We start from the raw sequence: 22,541 nt of genomic DNA on the forward strand, positions 1-22,541 counted from the left end.
TTATATAGGATATATCGTTCCTAAAACCAAACATTTTTATCATCTTTGTCTTATATAGGATGTGTCATTCCTAAAACCAAACTTGATCCCAATCTTATTAATTATATTAATCCATTTCATCTGATCCATTCTATCATGTCTTATACATGATGTATATTTCCTAAAACTAGACATTTTGATCAGGTCTTATACAAGATATATCGTTCCTGAAACCAGATGTTTTGATCATCTTTGTCTTATATAGGAGATATCATTCCTGAAACCTGACTTAATCTCAATCTGATCAATCTTATCAATCCAATCAATCTAATCAATCTCATCAAACCTATGCATATCATCAACTATCCACTCTTCTATCTTTCAAATAGCTTTCTTATTCTTTCGAGAGATCATTCATGCCTTTAGTGCATGAACGATCTCCCAAGGGGGCATTATCATATCGAATCTCGACATCAATTTTATATCAGTCTCATATCAACTTTTCATATTGAATCAATTCTTTATATCTGGGGCATCATATCGACAATTTTGATGACAACATTATCATATAGAATCTCCATATTAGTCTCATATCATCTTCATTTCAACATAATCACATCAGCATATCATATCAAATCAATTATTCACTCTAGGGCATCATATTGACAACTTTGGCAACAACATCATATCAAAAAAATTGATGCCAAATTGAGCATTTTTCTTTGAATCAACATGTGGTCACACATTAACTTAAAGAGGTGCAAAATGTAGACACCTAAAAGTTGCACAACAAATTAAGTGAATTTTATTCATTTAATTATCCCTATTTCTTCAAATTAATTAAATTAAGATTTAATTAATATCCCTATTTCTCTATATTATCCTATTAATCAAATTAAATATTTGATTAATATTTCCCTTCTTCTATCCTAGAAATTTAATTAAATTCAAATTTAATTAAAATCACCCTCATAGACATTTAATTAAAAATCCCCCTTCTAGCCCATTTAATTAAATCCCCCAACTTGCAAAATCCTACAAATGCAAGTTGCAACCAAAATTAAAATAAATTAATTTTATTTTAATTAAATTCTTTTTCCTTCACCCACTTGCAAAATACTACATCTCCCACTTGCCTCCTAAACCTCTTATAGAGCCTTCTAGATTCTTCTAAATCCTTTTAATTAGCCTAATCAAATCCTAATCATGTCCTTTCCCTAAATTTGAGGAGGTCACTTCTCAAATTTGGAAGAAAGTCTTCTAAATGCATTTAAGACTTTATTTCCTTCAGCAAGCTAACTTGTTGAATTCCCCAAATTTGGAAGGACTCTTACAAAATTCTCCCCAAAGTCTTCCTAACCATTAATGGTTAACTCAACCTTCCCACATGGTTAGAGACTTTCTCTCTAACTTAACTCTCACCTAACCCAAGGGTCTCATCAAGCACTCATGGATTTAACCCTAGTTATCTTATTAACCCTTGCACAAGAGTTTACCCCTTGGGTAAAGGCTTTATCCATTGGTTATCCACTAGCCTAACCATAACTATACCTCCTAAGGTAACCTTCATGTCTCCTAAAACATTTAATGCCTCTTACATCTCCTCTCAAGCCCTCTCAAGGTGACATTTGTCAACTTGAGATTGGATTGAATCCCTCACATGGATTTATAACTTTCAATCCTAGCCCTTGTTGAGATTAGTCAATCTCAACCCTCCATTTCCCTATTTTCCATATAAATAGATCCCATTTAAATGCATTCGGGCGGGTTTCTTTATTGGTGAACCTTTTATGCTACCAAGGTACCCATCAAACAAAATTGTTGTCATGGAGCTATGTAGACAATTAGTGTATGTACATGAGAGACAGTCTTCTTCACACAAGACTGGTCTCAAGTCCTCTCATTCCATTGGTAGATATTTAGTGATGACTACTCAAAAGGCCAAAAACATGGAGGAGGAAATGCAATGGGTAACAATGAGAAGATTCAAAGCCCACAACAATTTTGATTTTCGTGGAATGAAAAATAAAATCCACTGGAATTATGTGCATGTACACAAGCTTGAGGATGTTTGGGCCGATTGCAGAGATGATGAAGATGTGAAGAGACCTAATTTCAGTATCCTTACACTTGAGAAAATTGAGAATTTAGATTTGGCTAAAATTCCAAACACCTAGAAGGATACCACTGATGATCTTGTGGATCCTATTTAATTTAATAATAATATTGCTAATACTACTCTCCCTCCCATTAAGTGGTTGAAGAAAGAAAGTAAATCTATTTTTGTGAGGTTTGCACCTATCATGGTAAAAAAAAATGCATGGCTACTGAACAAAGGTATCAGGATGAAGTAGCTTCCCACAAGCTCTAGTAATGATCAGGATGATGAAGATCTGGTGGGCAAAACATCACAAATGAGAACTAAAAACAAACATGATCCACATGAGCTGCAACCAATTTAATCTCCTAGGTCAAAGGGAAAGAAACCTACCTACAAATTCACAATCAAAGGGTCGAAGAAAGGAGAATCCTCATCTCAAGCTACACAAAATGATTTTTCTGAGGAACTACATTACGTGAATCAGAAAAAGGACAAGAAAAGGGTGAGATACTGAAGGAAGAAGAAATACAAGATGCAGAAGAATCTCTTTCACCAATAGTTACCACCATTTCTATAACAACATATGTTCCTACTTCAACTCAGGTAACCATTCATTCCATTGAGTCTAATTCAAATGAAGAGGATGAGGAATGGGATGATGAAGGCTTAGATGTTGAAGAAGATGATGAAGAATTTGTAACTTTGTCTAGCATTCCAGGTTTCGATGATGTACCCGTGTTTATGATTGAATATTCAATCTTAGACTTTTCAGAAGCAATGGCATAGATGTCTCAAGAGCAAAAAATGGTGACACTTCCTCCAGGTGTTGTTACCACAGAGGCTTCGCCACTTGTTTGTACCATTATCACTACAATGACTCCTCTATTGATTTCTACCATAGTAACATCAACATCTTCTTCTCAAGTTCCTAATGTTACTGATAAAACTTCACTTGTGTCAGTGTCCCAGGTTGTTTTAACTTCAATTCAAGCTACAATACAAGTATCTACGACTGCACAAACTGATACCACAAATCCAATGACAAAATCAGATCTTCCACCATGGTTGGACATTGTGGCGCCCAAAAAAAAGAACCAAGTAATCTCACCAGATGATTTTGATTTTGATCAATTGGATCTTGTCAAGCAAAAAGTCACCAAGAAGCCCAAGACTGTGTCCAAAATCTTGGCTGACCCAGTAAGTAAAAGGAAATATGTTGAGGTCTTGGTGTCATCTTTAGATCAAGACAAGGGCAATACTCAACCTGCAGATTATACTATGTAGACTGTAGAGCTTGGTGTAGAAACACATGAGAGTGTTAAGAAAGACTCTCAAACTGCTTTCAATTCTCTCATGCATATATTTGATCAAGAAAGGGATGAGAAGAATGAATGGAAGCAAAAATGTGAACAGCTGACAAGCATGCTACATAAAATAACGCAGTCATCATAAGAGGTTCAGCCATTAGTCTCTTCAGTTGACACAAAGGCACTCAAAAAGGTGGAGCGACTAGGTACAAGAGGCAGGGTAGTGGAAGAATGGATCGATTGAAGTCAGAAGGGACACACCTCATTGATTCTGCAATCAAGCTTTTGATAGATTTTGAAAATTCTCTATACAGGTTCGGGATGTACAATCTCTATTATCCCAAGAAATAACAAAACTTGAGAAACATTTAGGGATTTGGGATAAAATGAGAGAGTATACATTCTTGTTGATAATAATGTAGTTTTGACTTGGGGTGAGTATATCCAAACTTGATTAATATTGGCACACAAGTATGAGCTAATGAAAGTGTTGGTAAAGGATATGAATCAAGATAAGAAAGCATGTTCTGATGTAATCAAAAATATTTCATCAGCGATATCAAATTACCTTGCTAGATATTTGATACAAAACATAAGGTTTTACCCAATGAGACCATCAAACAGGAATTCGTCACCATGATTGACCAATAGATAGATGATCAATTTTATCTAGCGTCATTTAATAAGTTGATTGAAATCCTAATCAACTTAGATGATCTTGCATCAGTTTTGAAGAAAGCAAAAAGGATTTATGTGGAAGTCGGAGATTCCATATCTCGTGTTCATGTTATTTCAAATGCGACTTCAGGGCTAAACAAATCTGAAATGCAAGCTACATTGGTAAGGTTCGAGGAATTTCATAAAATCAATGAGGGAGGAAAATAAAGAATAAAATTTCATTGACACTATGTGGTTTTCATGTAGATGCATCATTTCTTACTGCAAATTTTCTTGCAGTTGCATTTTCTTTCATGCAGTAGATGTAGTAAGATAGGACTCTGGAGTTGAATTAGTCATCTACACCCACATTTTTTTCCAGTCCTTTCCTATAAAAGGAGGAACCTCATTTGTAAATAGGGATATTTTAATATGCTAAGCAAGACTCTACCAATTTTTTGCCTCAACAAAGACTTTGAGATTTTTTGATGTAAAGATTGATTTAAAGAAATAAAGATAGCAATTCACTAGCTTCCAAACTTTGTGTTGGGCCAAAGATTGTGTTTATGATTGAATTGTTCTTATGTCCAATTCTCATAATCATTTCCTAAATACTTGAATCTTATTGGTGATATTTTTTGTGTGAGTAAGAGAGTTTTCCAATTGTGATAAGTAGACTTTGTGTTATTTGCATATTTGGGAAATCTTTTGATAGTTAAGTGATTGCATAGAATGTTTTGTATTTCTATTAGTTGCTCTTAGTTTTAGGAAAATTAATCACCTCTTGGAGACTTTGAGCTACAAGTTGTGATTATAGTTATAATTGTGGTGATTAAAGTAAGTTACACTCACGTAAGACTTTGAGCTTACATGATTGCCAAGATATTAAAAATCATTGTAAATAATTTTTGTTAGTTGTAATAAATATCATCAAGTGAAGGGAGATACATTAATTCTGAAAAAAGAGAATTGCATGCCCTAAGCTTACCTCTGAATATAATTTCAAAGTTGTTGAAATACCCAAATTATTCTAGGGAACCTCCCCTTGATGAGAGGAAAGACTTTGTCTTAACATATTTGTGTGTGAAATACATATTTTGTCATTGATACACTGGTGACAAAATATTCACCCAACAGTTTTTTGGTGACTCTTCTGGAGAGCGACGTGCAATCGGTATTTTCTCTTTTGGGTTGTAGTGTGTTTTTCCATTATAATATCTTTATTGTTGATTTTCTCAAAGTATTAACCTGGCTTATCCAAGTTATACTCGTGGTCAAAGAGCACAAGGAATTTTGATCCTATGTTTGAGTTTTTGTAGCAACATAATTTTCCACTCTTGACTCCACGAACAAGATCTCCCTTGCAACGCACAATGATTTTTCCTCCTACTATATAGCGATCTCCTATTCCAAGTGAGGCGTCAAGTTTGTAAGTTGCGGTTATCTCAACCATCAATATTTTTGTTATACCAACATATAATTCACCAAGGATGGTTGCCCAAGGTCCTTGGGGTACTGCATTTGGCCCTTTGAGCCTAACGCCACCTCTAAATGATCTTCCTCGAGGTTCCAGGAATAATTTACCCAATCTCTTGGGTGATGGTGCTCAACATCATGATGATCACATCACTGCATTTTATATTGCATGTGATTTTTTGGGAGTTGAACATGAAGATGTAACTGTAAGGTTATTTATTGAAACCTTACAAGTTATAGCTATTGATTGGTTTTACCATTTGCCTAATAATTGTATCATAAATTGGGATACCCTCAAAACAAGGTTTGAGGCAAGATTCAAACCTGCTAAAGACAAGCATGTGCTCTTGGTGCAATTGACTCAAATGAAGAAGGAACCGCAAGAACCTATGTGGGAATTTGTGGTAAAATTCAATAAGCTACACAATCGCATTTTGGCTACTTCACAACCTATTGCTGAAAATTCGAAGTGTTTCTTCATAAATGCACAGTTACCAGAAGTAAGTTTTCTTTTGCATAGAAATAATCTTACAGATTTGGCTATTGCACAATAGTTAGCTACATAAGTTGAAGATGATCTTATCCTTTCTGGTAAGATAAGAAGATCCTAACAAGGTTAGGAATAATCAAATTGTTGATTCATTGACCTCTTCAACAAATTTGTAGAACCTAAGATCCAAAAGCTAGCAAGTGAATTGTTAGCACTCAAGAAGCAGATTTATGCGCAAGGGAATGTGTCATATAGTGATGTTCGAAGGAGAATGTTCCCTAACAATACTTCCAATTATGATGCCCGTAATCAAAATAAGTAACATCCAGGTCCGGAGAGACTTGCATTGGAAGCACCACCTCAAAATTTGGCTACCAGTTATTATGAGATGGAAAAAAATGATCTTCCACTTTTTGGTGAATAAGATGCCAATATGCCACAAGATGAAGAGGTAGAATTGGCTGGCGACTCTAACATTCAATACATGCAGTATGAAGATGATCATGTGTAGGAAGGACATGATGGAGATTTCTTTGTGATTTTCACTCATTCACAAGCTCAAGCTAATCAATTGCAAGCAAATGCAAACAGTGGTGATTCAACACAAGAAAAGGATTCTTAGTGCTTGTTAGTTTCCATTGCCAAGCATTGAACACCTTTGCCAAATCTACCAAAGGACAACTCAAATATTTCAAAAGATAATGTCAAGGATAAACATGTAAGTGCTGTGAGATTCCGCAAGAAGCGAGAATCAAGCCAAGATCTGATGTCGGTCGTAGATCACATGAAACTCCTCACACAATGGATGATCGAAGATCAAAATAGCTTAATGAAGATAATTTCAATATGAGAGAGAAATAGACAAAGAGGAGAATTTGGAGAAGACTCTCACCAAGCTATCACTTCAATAACTTGACTAGTGAAGGTGAGAGTATAGTGCTTATTATATAGAAAAATATAAGCATATGCATCCAAGGGGTACATTAACTACTATTCCCCATAAAAAGTGGGAGGTTTTACCTTCTTGGTAAATGCCAAAACATGTGGCATAACCTCCTTACATGAAGAAAAAAAAGGAGTTAAGAAAGTTGGCACAAAAGGCCAAAAGAGAGTGTGAAACCCAACTACCCCATAACCCACTTAGGAAATAACAAAATAGTGGTTATGAGAGGTGGCACAATAAGCCAAAAGAGGTTGTGAAACTCAACTACCCATGTGAGGTGGAGAGTTACACATGTAGCTGAAGTATTTCACCACTTGTCCTCATATAAACCACTCCTATTACCCTAAGCAAGCTTAAATAATATATGTGTAGGAAAAATAAATATCCCCTAACATAAAGAAAATAAAAAACCAACACTAACACCCCCCCTTAGGCATAGCTTAGGTGGGTGAAAATATGGGTCCCGACAAATGCAACCATGTTAGGTACCCATGTACATAGATAGCCCCCCCAAAAGAAGAAGCCCCCCATAAGAGGAATAGCCCCCCCCTAAATAAGGAGAGAAAGAAAGGAGGACTAAGAAGTCCCTCCTGCAGTAGACACCTATCGTATCCCAAGCAGAGATCGCAAATGAAGGAACTTTCTTTCAGTGAAGGGTTTGGTGAAGATGTCTGCAATTTACTCCATTGTAGAACAATACTTAAGATCAATGATGCCTTCCTGAATGAGCTCCTGAATATAGTGCATATGTATCTCAATGTGTTTCATCCTCTGATGATGAACTAGATTTCTTGAGATCTGTATAGCACTTTGATTATCACAAAAGATGATAGTAGGCTTCCTAACTGGAATACCAAACTCAGTGAGAATATTCTAAAGCCAAATAGCCTCAATGGTGGCATTAACTACCCCTCGATACTCAGCCTCTTTTGATGAAAGAGCAATTGCAGACTACTTCTTACTCGACCAACAAACTAGACTAGAACCAAGTGAGAAGCAATACCCTGAAGTGGATTTGCGATCTTGAGAATCACCCACCCAATCTGAATCTGTATATCCCACCAAGTCAATATCCATGCCTGTTGCATACTGAATTCCATAATTGTGAGTACCCTGAATGTAGTGGAGAATCTGCTTAGCTGCTTTCCAATGCAACTCATGTGGCTCCTGCATGAATCTAGAGACCATGCCCACCACATATGAAATGTCAGGTTTCGTATGAGTCAAGTAGATGAGACTCCCAACAATTTGTTGATATAAAGTGCTATCAACCAAGGGTGAAGAGCACTTAACCTCAAGTTTGACCCCAAATGAAAAAGGAGTAGGTGCAGGCTTACAATCAGCCATGCGAAATCTAGAGAGCATATCAAGTGCATACTTGGGTTTTCCAAGGAAGATGCCTGAAGAAGATTGAGTAATCTCAATTCCCAAGAAGTAATGTAGAAGACCCAAGTCTGACATTAGAAATATATCATGTAGAGAAGTTTTCACTACCTTGATGGTGGATGAGTGACTCCCTGTGATCAACAAGTCATCAACATAGAGAACTAGAAATGTGAGAGTATCATCTTGGTGCAGAATGTAGACGTTTGGATCAGAATGCATCGATTAAAACCAACTATCAGAAGGAAGGAGTCCATCTTGGCATACTAAGCTCGAGGAGCTTGTTTGAGGCCATATAGAGACTTTCAAAGTCAACACACAAGTGAAGGATCTTGAACAAACCCTTGTGGCTGCTCCATGTAGATTTCCTTTTGAAGGTCACCATGAAGAAATGCACTCTTGAAATCCATTTGATGAACTTCCCAACGATGGGTTGCAGCAATAGCAAGGACAAGCTAGATGGAATTCATCTTAGCAACTGGAGCAAAAGTCGCATAGTAATCAACCCCTGGAACTTGGGAAAAGCCTTTTGCTACCAAGCGCGCCTTATACTTATCAACCGACCGATCTGCTGCAAATTTTGTTCGATAGATCCACTTGCATTGAACAAGTTTCCTTCCCTTAGGAAGAGGAACTAAATCCCATGTGTGATTCCTTTCCAAGGAATTAAACTCTTCTTGCATTGCAACATCCCATTCGGGAACACCTGTAGCTTCTTGAAAAGACTATGGATCAAAATCTGAAGCAATGAAGAGATGTGGAGCTTGCTGAAATTGTGACCTAGTTCTTTTAGAATCTGATGGATCACCAAGCCAATCTCCTACTGACTCAAAAGTTTGTCAAGCCCAAAGAGGCACTGAAGCTGGAGAGTCTAGGGGAGAATCATCAACCTTTGAAGGATGACTATGAGAAGAATGTGAATCCTCACCATCACTGTCACCATCTGAAGTGGAGGAAGAAGACTCCTCAATAGGATTAGGAGGATTAAGATCCTCAGAAGAACTGTCATCATCATACAATGTCTCCAATGTGATAGTGGATGGAGAAGTGGTATGAGAAGAAATAGAAGAACTCTCCTCAAAATGAACACTCCTCTCAATGAACAACTCATGTGTAGAGGGATGGAGAAGTCTATACCCTTTGACACCATCTGGATACCCAACAAATATGCAAGGCTTGCTCTGTGGATCCATAGTCTTGCATTTCTCTGTTGGAATGTGGGCCCATGCAAGAGAACCAAACACTCTGAAATGCTTAACTATAGGTTTTCGACCGATCCAAGCTTGAAAAGGAGTTACCCCCTTCACAACTTTATGAGGAACTCGGTTCTGGATTTAACATGCACAATTAATGGCCTCTGCCCAATACTGAGGTGCCAAAGACTTGGAGTGAATCATACAATTTTCCATCTCCTTCAAGGACCTATTCTTCCATTCTGCGACACCATTCTGCTGAGGGCTGTATGGAACTGTGTGCTGCATGTTGATACCTTCTGAAGCACAAAATTGTTCAAACTGATTATTAACATATTCACCCCCATTATCTGTATGCAGAATCTTGATGAACTTCCTAGATTGTTTCTCTCCAAAAGCTTTGAAATCTAGAAAATTCTCAAATACCTTAGACTCTTGTTTGAGAAAGTAAACCCATGTAAATTTGGAAAAGTCATCAATAAATGTTAAGACATATCTAGCCCTACTGAAAGATGGTTGTGGAAATGGTTCTGCCAAGTCACTATGTACCAACTCCAATAGCTATGGAGCTCTCCATGCTTTTCCTTTATCATACTTCTCCTGAGGATGCTTACCAAGAATACATCCCTGGCAAACTCCATCAGAAAATCGAATAGAAGGCAACCCTAAAACCATGTCCTATTTACTGAGTTGTTGCAAGTAATGATAGTTCAAGTGGCCAAATCGTTGATGCCACAAACAACTAATCTCATCTGCATGAGTGAGTAAAACTGTCAAAGGAAATTCAAGAACAATGTGAGAAAACTGATATAATCTGGATTGATGATCTGCTTTTCCCACAGCAATAGTAGAGCCATTATGCATTTCACTGATTACCACTATGTCTGGTGTGAACTCAACTCACTTGCTAGAACCAGTGCGAGTGATCTGATAAACAGATAGGAGATTAGTTGATAAAGATGGAACACAAAGGACATCATTAAATGTTCCTTCGCCCACATCAACAGACCCTCTCCCATGCACTTCAATAGGCTTGTCATCACCCATTAGTATGGAAGGCATAGAACATGGCTCTGAAGAGGTGAAATCATCTTTTGAAGAAGCCATGTGGTGCGAAGCACCCGAGTCAATTATCCAAGAATTGGGTTGTGAAGCAACAGCAACTAGGGCCTTACCCTTTCCTTTCCCTTTACTCTTATTTGTATCTTTAGAAGATCCTTCTGATGAACTCTATTTGACTGAATTAGGCACCTTGATATTATTTTTTTCAAGAAGATTTGAAAGGTGTTCAATTTGTTTCTTTAAACACTTATGTTCATCATGACCAGGCCTCTTACAATAAGAACAATTGACCTTCTCCTTCTTAGGTTGATCACCTCTTGATGAAGAGGTCTGATTATCTACTTTTGAAGTAGCAGATTTATGATCTTTTTTCTTCTCTCCTTGGTTCTTTTGTTTCTTATCTTGCTTACTAGACCCGTTTTGTTCTTTTGTGCCTTGATTTATAACTAAGGCATGTGACTTAAAGAGTTTTATTGTACCCATTTGAACCAATTTGTCTTGCTCCCTAGTGAGTTCTGGAGCAAATTCATCCAGAGAAGGCATTTTGAATGTGGTACCTAGGGCACATTTTGTAGCATAGAATGTAGAAACAAACACTGAATAGTTAGGACCAAGCTTAGAAAGAATACTCAAGATCAGTTGCTTATCATCTTTCTTAGTTCCACACTGTTCCAACTGCAATCTTACATACTTAAGTTTAGTGAAGAAGTCTTGTATAGTATCAAAATTGGTTGGATTCAACCCTATGAGTTCATTCTCTAACTGATGACCTCTTGGCTCATTTTGCTTACCAAAGAGGTTTTCTAAAGTGGTCCACTCTGCATTTGGTGTAGTGGCAGATTCAATGTGAAAAAGAAGGTTTGGAGAGACTGACATGCATAGAGTACCAAAAGCTTCATCACATTTATTAAACCATTTAATATTTTCTGTAGCATCTTGAGGTTCAATTTCAAGTCCCATAGTAACATGATGATATCCATGTCTTTTCAGATATATTATCATCTTAGATTTCCATTCAAAATAATTATATGGTGTTAAAAGTGGAACTATAGACGCATCCATGATAGTAGAAAAGAAGATTGTAAAGAATTAGGAAAAATGCAAAAAAAAAAGGCACAAGAGACACCTCCCCTTTTCACTAGTCTCAGAAATCACCCCCCCCAAATATTACAAGGTTGGCACTTTATAATTAGTGCATTTACAAGGCTTTTTATCAGATTACAATTCTTTTAAGAAACCAATAGAGATTTTAATACAAATAATTTGAGACAAGATCTGAAACAAATTAGTCTTATAACTACTTAATTTTTCTCAATACCTTTCCAACAACTATTAGTTTTTAAAAAATAGAGTTGTGAGGAGAAAGATATGACTAGTTGAAGAGAAAAAAGAAGTAGCTGATACAACCTTTAATATCTAATAAAAAAAGGAAAAAAAAAATCAATTAGACCTACTATAATGGAGAGTGCTTATTTCCAGCTTTCCGTCAAGTATTTGTTTGCAAAAATCTGACACCCGAGGCAAAAGTTGTGCAACTTTTAAGAAATGTTGCTGAATATCCCTGATAGAAAAATGGATTAGGCCCTATTCAAGCTTGATTTCTGCAAAATTTATTAATTTTTTGGAAATACCATCCAAAACCCAGAAGTTCTTTGATGCTGGGAAGAAAACCCAGAAATAGTTTTTTGTGAAGGTGAACAGAAGTTGGAATACTAAAGCCAAAATGAAAATAGCTCCAGTAAAAACAATTTACTCTAATTTTGGTGAAGTAAAAGTCACTTTTGACTTTGTCAAGCCTTATGGACACTCTGGAAATTCTTATTAAGCTTCCAATATTACCACAAAGCTGCAATCACCCAGATCTTACAAGAACACATACATGTAAACCAGATTTAACTAGAAGCTATTTTCCTTTAAACTGTTCTAATTCTCCAGATCACATGAGAATGTAGGAGAAGAGCATACTTAGTTTTTAAGGAAAATATTAGCTATATAAAAGACTCAAATCCCTCAAATAAATTAAAAAAAAAGCAATGAGCTATACCAGACAATAAGCTCTGATACCATGTGAGATTCTGCGAGAAGCGAGAATTGAGCCAAGATCTGATGTCGGTCGTAGATCACATGCAACTCCTCACACAACGGATGATTGAAGATCAAAATAACTGAATAAAGATAATTTCAATATGATAGAGAAATAGAGACAAAGAGGAGAATTTGGAGAAGACTCTCACCAAGCTATCACTTCAATAACTTGACTAGTGAAGGTGAGAGTATAGTGCTTATTATATAGAAAAATATAAGCATATACATCCAAGGGGTGCATTAACTCCTATTCCCCATAAAAAGTGGGAGGTTTTACCTTGTTGGTAAATGCCAAAACATGTGGCATAACCTCCTTACATGAAGACAAAAAAGGAGTTGAGAAAGTTGGCACATAAGGCCAAAAGAGGGTGTGAAACCCAACTACCCCATAACCCACTTAGGAAATGACAAAATAGTGGTTATGAGAGGTGGCACAACAAGCTAAAAGAGGGTGTGAAACTCAACTACCCATGTGAGGTGGAGAGTTACACCTGTAGCTGAAGTATTTCACCACGTGTCCTCATATAAACCACTCCTATTAACCTAAGCAAGCTTAAATAATATATGTGTAGGAAAAATAAATATCCCCTAACATAAGGAAAATAAAAAACCTACACTAACAAGTGCTCCTTCAACTCCTACAAATTTTTCAACAGTTGCACCAAAGACCAATGCTACAAATGTTCCAAATCCTCAAAATAAAAATCTTTCTCAATATTTGATAAATTCTTTGTAAGCATTTGACATAATAGATCATGATAAGAAAACAAAGGTTCAAATATCTGAAGTAGAATATTTGAGGTCTAACCCAGATTAATTTGATCGATTAGTTAATTTTGTCAAGGAAAAAGACAATTATTCAAGTACTTTCCAAAAGTCGAATGCTTCTCAAAACAACTTAGTGACTTCTCCTACCCCTTTGGAGAAAATTGAACCATTTTATATTTCATTATTGATTAATAATCACAAGTTAAGAAAATGTGTCATAGATCCTGGTGCATCAAATAATGTGATGCCTACAAAGGTTACAAATTCTCTTGGTCTAACTTTTACTAAGACCTTTGGTAGGTGTTTTTCCATGGATAATAAACAAGTACCATTAATAGGCCAGATTAAGGATGCATAGTTTGCATTTGTTGCATTTCCAGAGAAGAAGGTTAAAATGATAGTGTTGGTAGCTAATGTGTGAGATTCATATGGTATTCTCCTTGGAAGGAATTTTTGTAGAGATGTTGGGGGCAAGTTAAGTATGGATATGACAGAGGCTCATATTCCTCTGAAAGGGGAAATCAAGAAGTTACTACCAAAGAAAGAATCATAATACATAGTTGTGAAGTCTGATGGTCAATGAGCTCAAATTATTTTTGAGTCATCTGGCATGGGAAATTATTTCTTGTATGTTGATGATGAGTTTGTAGTTGTATCTAAGCCATATGATGTAGTTTCACTTGAAGATAATTCAAGTGACAATGAAAGTGTTATTGTTGAATCTGTGGGTTCTTTGACTCCACAAGAAGAACCTCTTAGTTTTGACACTATCAGTGTGGGTGGTCCAAATGATGTTTGGACCTTGGAATTTGACAGTAGTTGTTCTTCTACTAGATCAGGGGCAAGTATTGTGTTGGTGTCTCCTGATGGTAAAAAATTTACATTTTCCTTCAAACTGCAATTTGACAACACTAATAATACTTTTGAGTATGTTTGACTCTCCTTTTGGGCATGAATGTTGCTCAGAAGAAAGGAATTAAAAATTTGCATGCTCAAGGGGATGCAAAATTGATAGTGTGTCAAGTTAGAAGCATTTACCAAACAAGAAGTGATAGGCTGAAGCATTACCGAAACCTTGTTTGGGATTCAATGGAAGCCTTTGATGATTTTGATATATCTATTATTCCAAGAGAATTTAATGATAGAGCAGAGTCCTTGGCAGTTTTTTCTACCTTGCTAATTCCACATAAGGATTTCTCAGGTCCCAAGTATACTATTGAGATGCTTTTTCAGCCAAGTGTTCCTAATAATTCTAAAAATTGGCAAGTGTTTAATGATGATCAACATGTTAATTTTTTGCAAACTATTGATAATTTTGGTGATCTTTACTTTGAAGGCAGTCAATTTCCTCCAAGAGATGCAATAGATGATGTTGATCCTCAAACTAGTGAGAATTTCTTGCAAATGAAGGGAAACAAGATTCCTCAGGGTCTTGTAGATCTCTTGAAAATCTCTTTGACAAACATGATCATTATGTCAAGAAGCAATAGAATACAACTGCTAGCCCAATGGAATATGAGCAAGTAAATTTAGGGACAACTGATAATATAAAAATAATTAACATTGGGAAGTGTTGTTCTAGTGAAGAGAAGAAAAGGTTTGTCGCTTTATTGCAGCAATATTTTTATCTTCTTGCATATTCCTATGATGACTTGAAGTCTTTACGTCCTGAAGAACTTCATCATGAAATTCCCCTCAAATCGAGCTTTGCTCCTTTCATACAGAAACAAACCAGTATAAGCCAAAGATATCTGATACTATCTTTGCTGAAATTCAGAACATGTTAAAGGCAAGGATCATTTTTCCCATTCATAATTCTATGTGGATAGACAACATTCTACCTGTGTGCAAGAAAATTGGAGAAATCCGGATTTGTGTTGATTTCCGGAATTTAAATCAAGCTTCTTTGAAAGACAACTATCAGTTGACTATCATGGATCAAGTCTTGTAAACTATTATAGGGTCTGAGATGTTGTCTATATTGGATGGATTTTCTAGATATAACTAGGTGGAGGTTGTTTAACTAGATCAACATAAAACTCCTTTTACAAACCCATGGGGCACTTTTTCATACCACAGAATGCCTTTCGGGTTGATAAATGCAACAACAACTTTTCAGTATGCAATAGATTTGGCTTTTCGAGACTTCCTTGGTAAGTTCATTGTGGTTTATCTTGATGATTTGGTAGTTTTCTCTAAACAACATCAAGATCATTTTTATCATTTGTACCAAGTGCTAGAGAAGTACCGACCACATGGGATATTTCTCAATCCCAAGAAATCAGTTTTTAGGGTTACGGAGGGAAAGTTGCTTGGACACATTGAGTCTAAGGAAGGTATCAAGATTGATGCCGAAAGAATTAAATCTATTCATAGTCTTTCCTTTCCTGCAAGTAAAACTATTGTGCATTCCTTCTTCGGTAAAGTAAACTTCTTGCGAAGTTTCATTCTAGACTTTGTCAAACAGACGTGTCACATAGTTGACATGATGAAAGGGAAATCTCTTTTCAAATGGAGTCCTGGAGATAAGAAATCCTTTAATGAAATTAAGGAGGCTATTGCTCATGCTCTGGTCTTAGTATGTTTGGATTAAACTAAGGAAATCATAGTGTATATCTATTCATCAGATCATACTTGTTTAGCTATATTGATGCAGAAGAACAATGAAGGTGTTGAGTCACCTATCGCTTTTATGAGTTATCCTTTGAAAACTCATGAGCTGAAATTCTTTGTGTAGATGTATAAAAATGACCACTTTCTTAAGTGAATATTTAATATTCATTTTACTCTCATTCCTCTATTTAATTAAATTTAATTTAATTAAATTATCCAAATTCATCTATTTGATTAAATAAGTTATTCAATTTCTTTAACTAAATTCACCTGTCTTTTCTACCCCTTTAATTAAATAAATCACTTTATTTAATTTTCCCCTTTCTCCCCTTTTAATTAAATTTACATTTAATTAAATTGATCACAAATGAATAAATCTAATTTATTTATTTAAATCCCCCACTTGTATTTATGCAAGTTACATCTATTTTAGTTGAAATAAAGTAATTTATTTTAATTAAAATTACCCCCCATCCACTTGCATTCTCCTCCATCTCCCACTTGCCTCTCTAAACCCCCTTCTAGATTCTTCTAAACACTTCTAATTTAGCCTAACCGATCCTCTAAATATTGTCACATCCCTAAACAAAGGGAAATCACTTCTCAAAACTTCAAAGTCTTTGAAAACCATTAAAGGTTTTATGTCTTCAACAAGTTAACCTTGAAAGTCTTCTAAATCATTAATGGTTAACTCAACCCTCTTGCATGATTAGAGACTTTCTCTCTAACTCAACCCTCATCTAATCCAAGGGTCTCATCATGCATTCATTGCTTTGACCATGGTTATCCCTTTAACCCTTGCACAAGAGTTTACCCTTTGGGTAAAAGATTTATCCATTAGATAACCCTAACCTAACCTTAACCCTTACCTCCTAAGGTAACCATGAGGTCATCTTAAGAATTTAATGCTTCTTACATCTCCTCTCAAGCAGTCATATGTTGACAATTGTCACCATTTCATTGGTGAGAATTGTAAATGTGGATTGATAACTTTCAATCCTAGCCCTTGTTAAGATTTTCCAATCTTGACCCTCCATTGCCCTTTTTTTCCTATAAATAGAGCCCTCATTTCTCCATTTTCATAATCCAAGTTTCATGCATCTAATCTATACACATTTTTATAAAGCATTGAGTCTCTATTTGAATAGAAATCATCTAAACTAGCATTTTAGAAATATTTCCATTATCATAATAATCATATTAAGCTAGTGTATCATGCTAGGATAGTTCATTTACTAATCCTTTCATCTTATCATCATATACATGTTAGTTTAATTCATATTTGTTAATATCATGCACATTTAGGATTACATTCATGTTAGATTGATCAAACATCTCTCATTCTCATGATTGTCATACCTAAGTCACTTTGCTCAGTGATCTGAGAGCAAAGGCATTGGCTTGAGGGGTCTTGTGAGATAGAGAACAATGGAACATCCCTTGGGAAGTTGATTTATTCAATATAACTTTATAACTTGCACCAAGAGTCCCATTGGTGTGTGTGGTAGGACCCGGAGGCAACTGAGAGGGGGGTGAATCAGTTGCCTATTGATTTCAACCCAAATATAACTTAAACAAACTTAGTGCATAATACCGGTAAACCAAACTTAATGTCGATAGACAATTTAATAGTTAATAAGAGTACCAGTAAAGTTTAATGCATGAAACAAAAAGACAAATAATATCCACAACACATAATAGAGATATTTATGCATGGAAACCTTGTAAGGGGAAAAACCATAGTGGGAAACCTTACCCACAATCATATGATACTACTGTAGATAGTATGTGTGTACAAATGGGGTCTGCACATGCAGAAAGGCCAATTGCCTAGAGCTCACTGCTCAATCACAAAATAGGAGTCACACTAACTACAATTGGATAATTAAATCCAATGATAATGTACTGCTCAAAATAGAATCTTCATATGTTGAATTCAGTACCGGTTAAGCTCTAATTGACTTCTTCATACCTTCCTTGAATCTTCAAATGATGTCTGCGTGTATAGCTCTGCTTATATTCGCATATACCTTATTACAATCCTCTACCACACCTTCTTCATAATCTCACAAATGAGATCTTACATATATACCAAAACCTAAGACCAAATTTGTAGGTCGGCTCACTAAGAATATTATAATTAAATCAGTTACAAATGAATCAATATGCGATGCATCACATCGGCTCAATGCATTTAAAATAATAACCAATCAATAAAACATCTCCATAACGTGTCGTGTTGATCTCGAATAGATAACGCTTGTCAGTCCATAACCTAGACCTATGTGCCAGTAATAGAAAATATGCAAACTTGATTAGACCAATAACCGAATCACCAAAACCAAGTGTCCAAACAATGTCTTCGACATAACCAAGTAATCTCCAAATGATAACAGATCATCCTTATTGTTGGTGAACAATATAACCTACTGGTAAACCAGATACCGGTGACTGTGCATAAGTCACTGAACATGCCGGTGAACATAACCAAGGATAAGTGTTGACATAAATGACAAAACCAATGCAACACATCCATAATACCAACAATCTCCCCCTTTGGCATTGATGGCAACACAAGATGGAAAAACCATCTAAGTGCCAAAGCAGAAATGCCAAAAACTAAAAACCAACAATCTCCCAAAGAGATCATTAACCAGAAATCAAAATACAGATACAGAGAGTAACAATCTCTCCCCGAAAGAATAATCTCTCGCTGAAGGATAATGTGTTTTTCCATAGATATCTCTCCCCCTTTGACATCAAATGCCAAAGCAATACATAACCAAATACAATCAGTTCATAGAACTTATTACAAATACCAATTGTAATAACCAAATTTATTCAATCTACTCCCCCTGAGAAGTAGCTCCCCTTCATCAAAGCTAGAAAAAAGATTTCTCTATTAATTCTATCAATCTGATACCATGCTCCAACTATCTAAGTTTCTATCGGTGAGGGTATAACTCCAAGCTGCTGTCTTAGATATTCAAAAGTTTCCTTAGGTTAAGGCTTAGTAAAGATATCTACAATCTGTTCTTTAGTATTCACATAAACCAATTTCACTTCTTTTGCTTCAACATTCTCTTTCAGAAAATTCAATTTGATAGAAACATGTTTAGTTTTAGAGTGAAATACCGGATTCTTTGATATATAAATTGCTTCTATATTATCACAGTAAATAATTATAGGTTCTTTTCATTTTACCTTTATATCCTTCAACATTTGCTTAATCCAAATACCTGTGTACAGTTAGTTATTGCTGCAACATATTCTGATTTTGCTGTTGATAGTGATGTACAACTCTGTTTCTTGCTCAACCATGAAATTAGTCTGCTACCAAGAAAAATGCTCCGTCGGTGGTGCTTTTTCTGTCATCTACATCACCTACCCAATTTGCATTTGTGTATACACATAAATCAAAATTTTCATCTTTAGGATACCATAAACCAAGATTTGTTGTGCCTTATAGGTACTGAAAAATCCTTTTTACTGCTAATTCATGATTTTCTTTAGGATTACTCTAAAATCTTGAAACAATACATATTGCATTCATAATATCAGGTCTTGTTTGTGTCAAATACAGTAAACCTCCAATCATAGATATATATCTTGTGGGATTAATAGGTGTTGATTCATCCTTCAATGATAGTTTATCAGTTGTAGTCATATAAGTACTTACTAGTTTAGAGTTTTTCATGCCAAATTTCTTTAGTAATTCCTTCAAGTACTTTGATTGATTTATGAATATACCTTTATTAGTCTATTAAATCTCTTTAGTAATTCCTTCAAGTACTTTGATTGATTTATGAATATACCTTTATTAGTCTATGAAATCTGCAATCCTAAAAAGAATTTTATCTCCCCAATCATAGACATTTCAAATTCTTCCTACATCTTATTAGAAAAGTCTTTAAACAATCCTTCTTCTCCTCAAAAAATGATATCATCAACAAAAACTTCAATAACCAAGATGTCATCATTAGTCACTTTGTAGTATAAGTTGTTATCAGCATTATCTTTAGTATAACCAAGCTTCAAAAGATATTTGTCCAATCTAGCATACCAAGCTCTAGGAGCTTACTTCAATCCATATAAATCTTTCCTTAACCTGCAAACCATATCTTTGTCATCTATCAAAGAAAATCCATCAGGTTGTTAAATGTAGACTTCCTCTTCAAGATTGCCATTTAGAAATGCACATTTAACATCCATTTGATATACTTTATAGTTCTTGTGTGCTACAAAAGCTAAGAATAATCTGACTGCCTCAATTCTAGCTACCGGTGCAAAGGTTTCATTGTAATCAATTCCTTCTTTCTGTGAATATCCCTTACACAATAATCTTGCTTTGTTTCTTATTACCTTACCATCTTCATTAAGTTTATTTCTAAATACCCATTTAGTTCCAATTACATTTTTGTTTTTAGGCAGGCGAACCAATGTCCATGTGTTATTCTTTTCAATTTGTTCCAATTCATCTTCCATAGCTTTAATCCAATGTTTATCTTCACATGCCTCATTAATAGTTCCTGGTTCAATTTGAGAAATTAGACATACCTCTTCATTTTCCATTCTTCCTCTAGTCATAACACCTTGATACTTATTCCCAATTATCTGACTTTCAGAGTGATTCAATCTTACATACCTTGGTGTATTCGCTTGCTGCTATTCTTCAGTCATTGTGGAATTCTTAGATGATACCGGTGTGACTGGATCAACATTATGTACCAGTGTACTCATTGTAGGTTCATTTGTGATTATCTCAACTATCGGTTCAGAGTCCATAGACCTTGAATTACCTCTAAACTATTCATCAATCTTCACATTTGCACTCTCAATGATTTTCTGCAATCTCTTGTTAAAACATCTATATGCCTTGCTCTTAGATGAATAACCAAGAAATATTCCTTCACCACTTCTAGGATCAAATTTTCCAATATAATAATCTCTCCTAATATAACATTTGCTTCCAAATATTCTGAAATATTTAAGAGTAGGAGTATTACCAAACCATAGTTCATGAGGGGTCTTACCGGTTTCACCTTTGATGTCTTGACTATTTCTCTCCAATACACATGAGGTAGGTTTTCTTCTGATATCATGCTTCTAGCTGCATCCAAAGTAGTTTTGTTATTCCTTTCCACAACTCCATTTTGTTGGAGTGTCTGAGGTGCTGATAATTGTCTTCCGATTCTATTCACTTCACATAATGTATTAAATTCCTTAGATATGAACTCACCTCCTTGATCTGATCCTCAACATTTGATTTTCTTATTAGTTTCATTCTCTACCATGACCTTGAATAGTTTGAATTTCCCAAAAGCTTTTGATTTCTCCTTGAGAAAAGTAACCCAACACATTCTAGAATAATCATCAATGATTAGTATAAAATATCTATCTCCTTGTAAACTTCTAGTTCTTGCTGGACCACATAAATTAGTATGAATTAAGTCAAGAACATTATTGGATTTTTCTGAAATACTCTTAAAATTTTCTCTGACTTGCTTTCCAAATTGACATTTCTTACATACCGGATTGTGAGGTTTAATAATCTTAGGTAAATCCCTTACTACCTTAGTTGTACTGATTTTCACAATGCAATCAAAATTTACATGACAAATTATTTTATGCCATAACCAACTTTCATCAATATGTGCAATCTGATGAATACTAAGAGGGGGGGGTGAATTAGTATACCAAAAAATACTGAACTCAAACACTTTAACAGTCTGGCAGTAAACCAGTAAAACAATTTTGCAAACACACCAGTTAACACACATGCAAACCAAACAACAAATAAGGCACTCACCCACAAAAGCACAATCACCATAACACAAGAGATTTTGACGTGGAAACCCAAATGGGAAAAACCACGGTGAGATGAAACTCACAAGTGACTATCTACAGAATAGTAACCAGACCAGTTAAGGTCAAACCGGTTAAGGTCATACAATGTTCTTTACCAGAATAGATCCTATTAGGAATCTCAATCTCTGTTAGGAGATAAGTCTGATTAAAGACTACTTTGTGAGAGGATTTCAGATCCACAGTTGTGAACCACATGGTTAGAGGATTTACAAAGGCTCTGCCAAGCCTACTCGGTTAAGGGTTTCAATACTTGTCGAAGATGTGAGTAATCAACAAGTGAGTGATCTAAATACTAGCACAGTATGATTGGTTAGATCCTTGATAGCTCATTATTAATGCATTTTAGCATTACTTTAGTCTTCAGACACTTCACACTCTGTTTCTTCACACAGACCTATTCTTCTTCTGTGATCACATATACAACAATATCAGCAAGCACCTTAAACCCAAACACTCAACTAAAACCCTAGACATGATGTCCTTAAAAGGAATCTAATTTCATGTCGGTCCAATAGGATTACATTGCAAGTTCCTAGGTTCAGTGTATCTAGACATATTTGGTAACACAGCACAAAATCACTGTCAAAGTGTCGGTGGATGGTAACTCATCACAGAG

This window comes from Cryptomeria japonica, chromosome 3 (assembly GCF_030272615.1).
Source record: "Cryptomeria japonica chromosome 3, Sugi_1.0, whole genome shotgun sequence".
Classification (NCBI taxonomy): domain Eukaryota; kingdom Viridiplantae; phylum Streptophyta; class Pinopsida; order Cupressales; family Cupressaceae; genus Cryptomeria; species Cryptomeria japonica.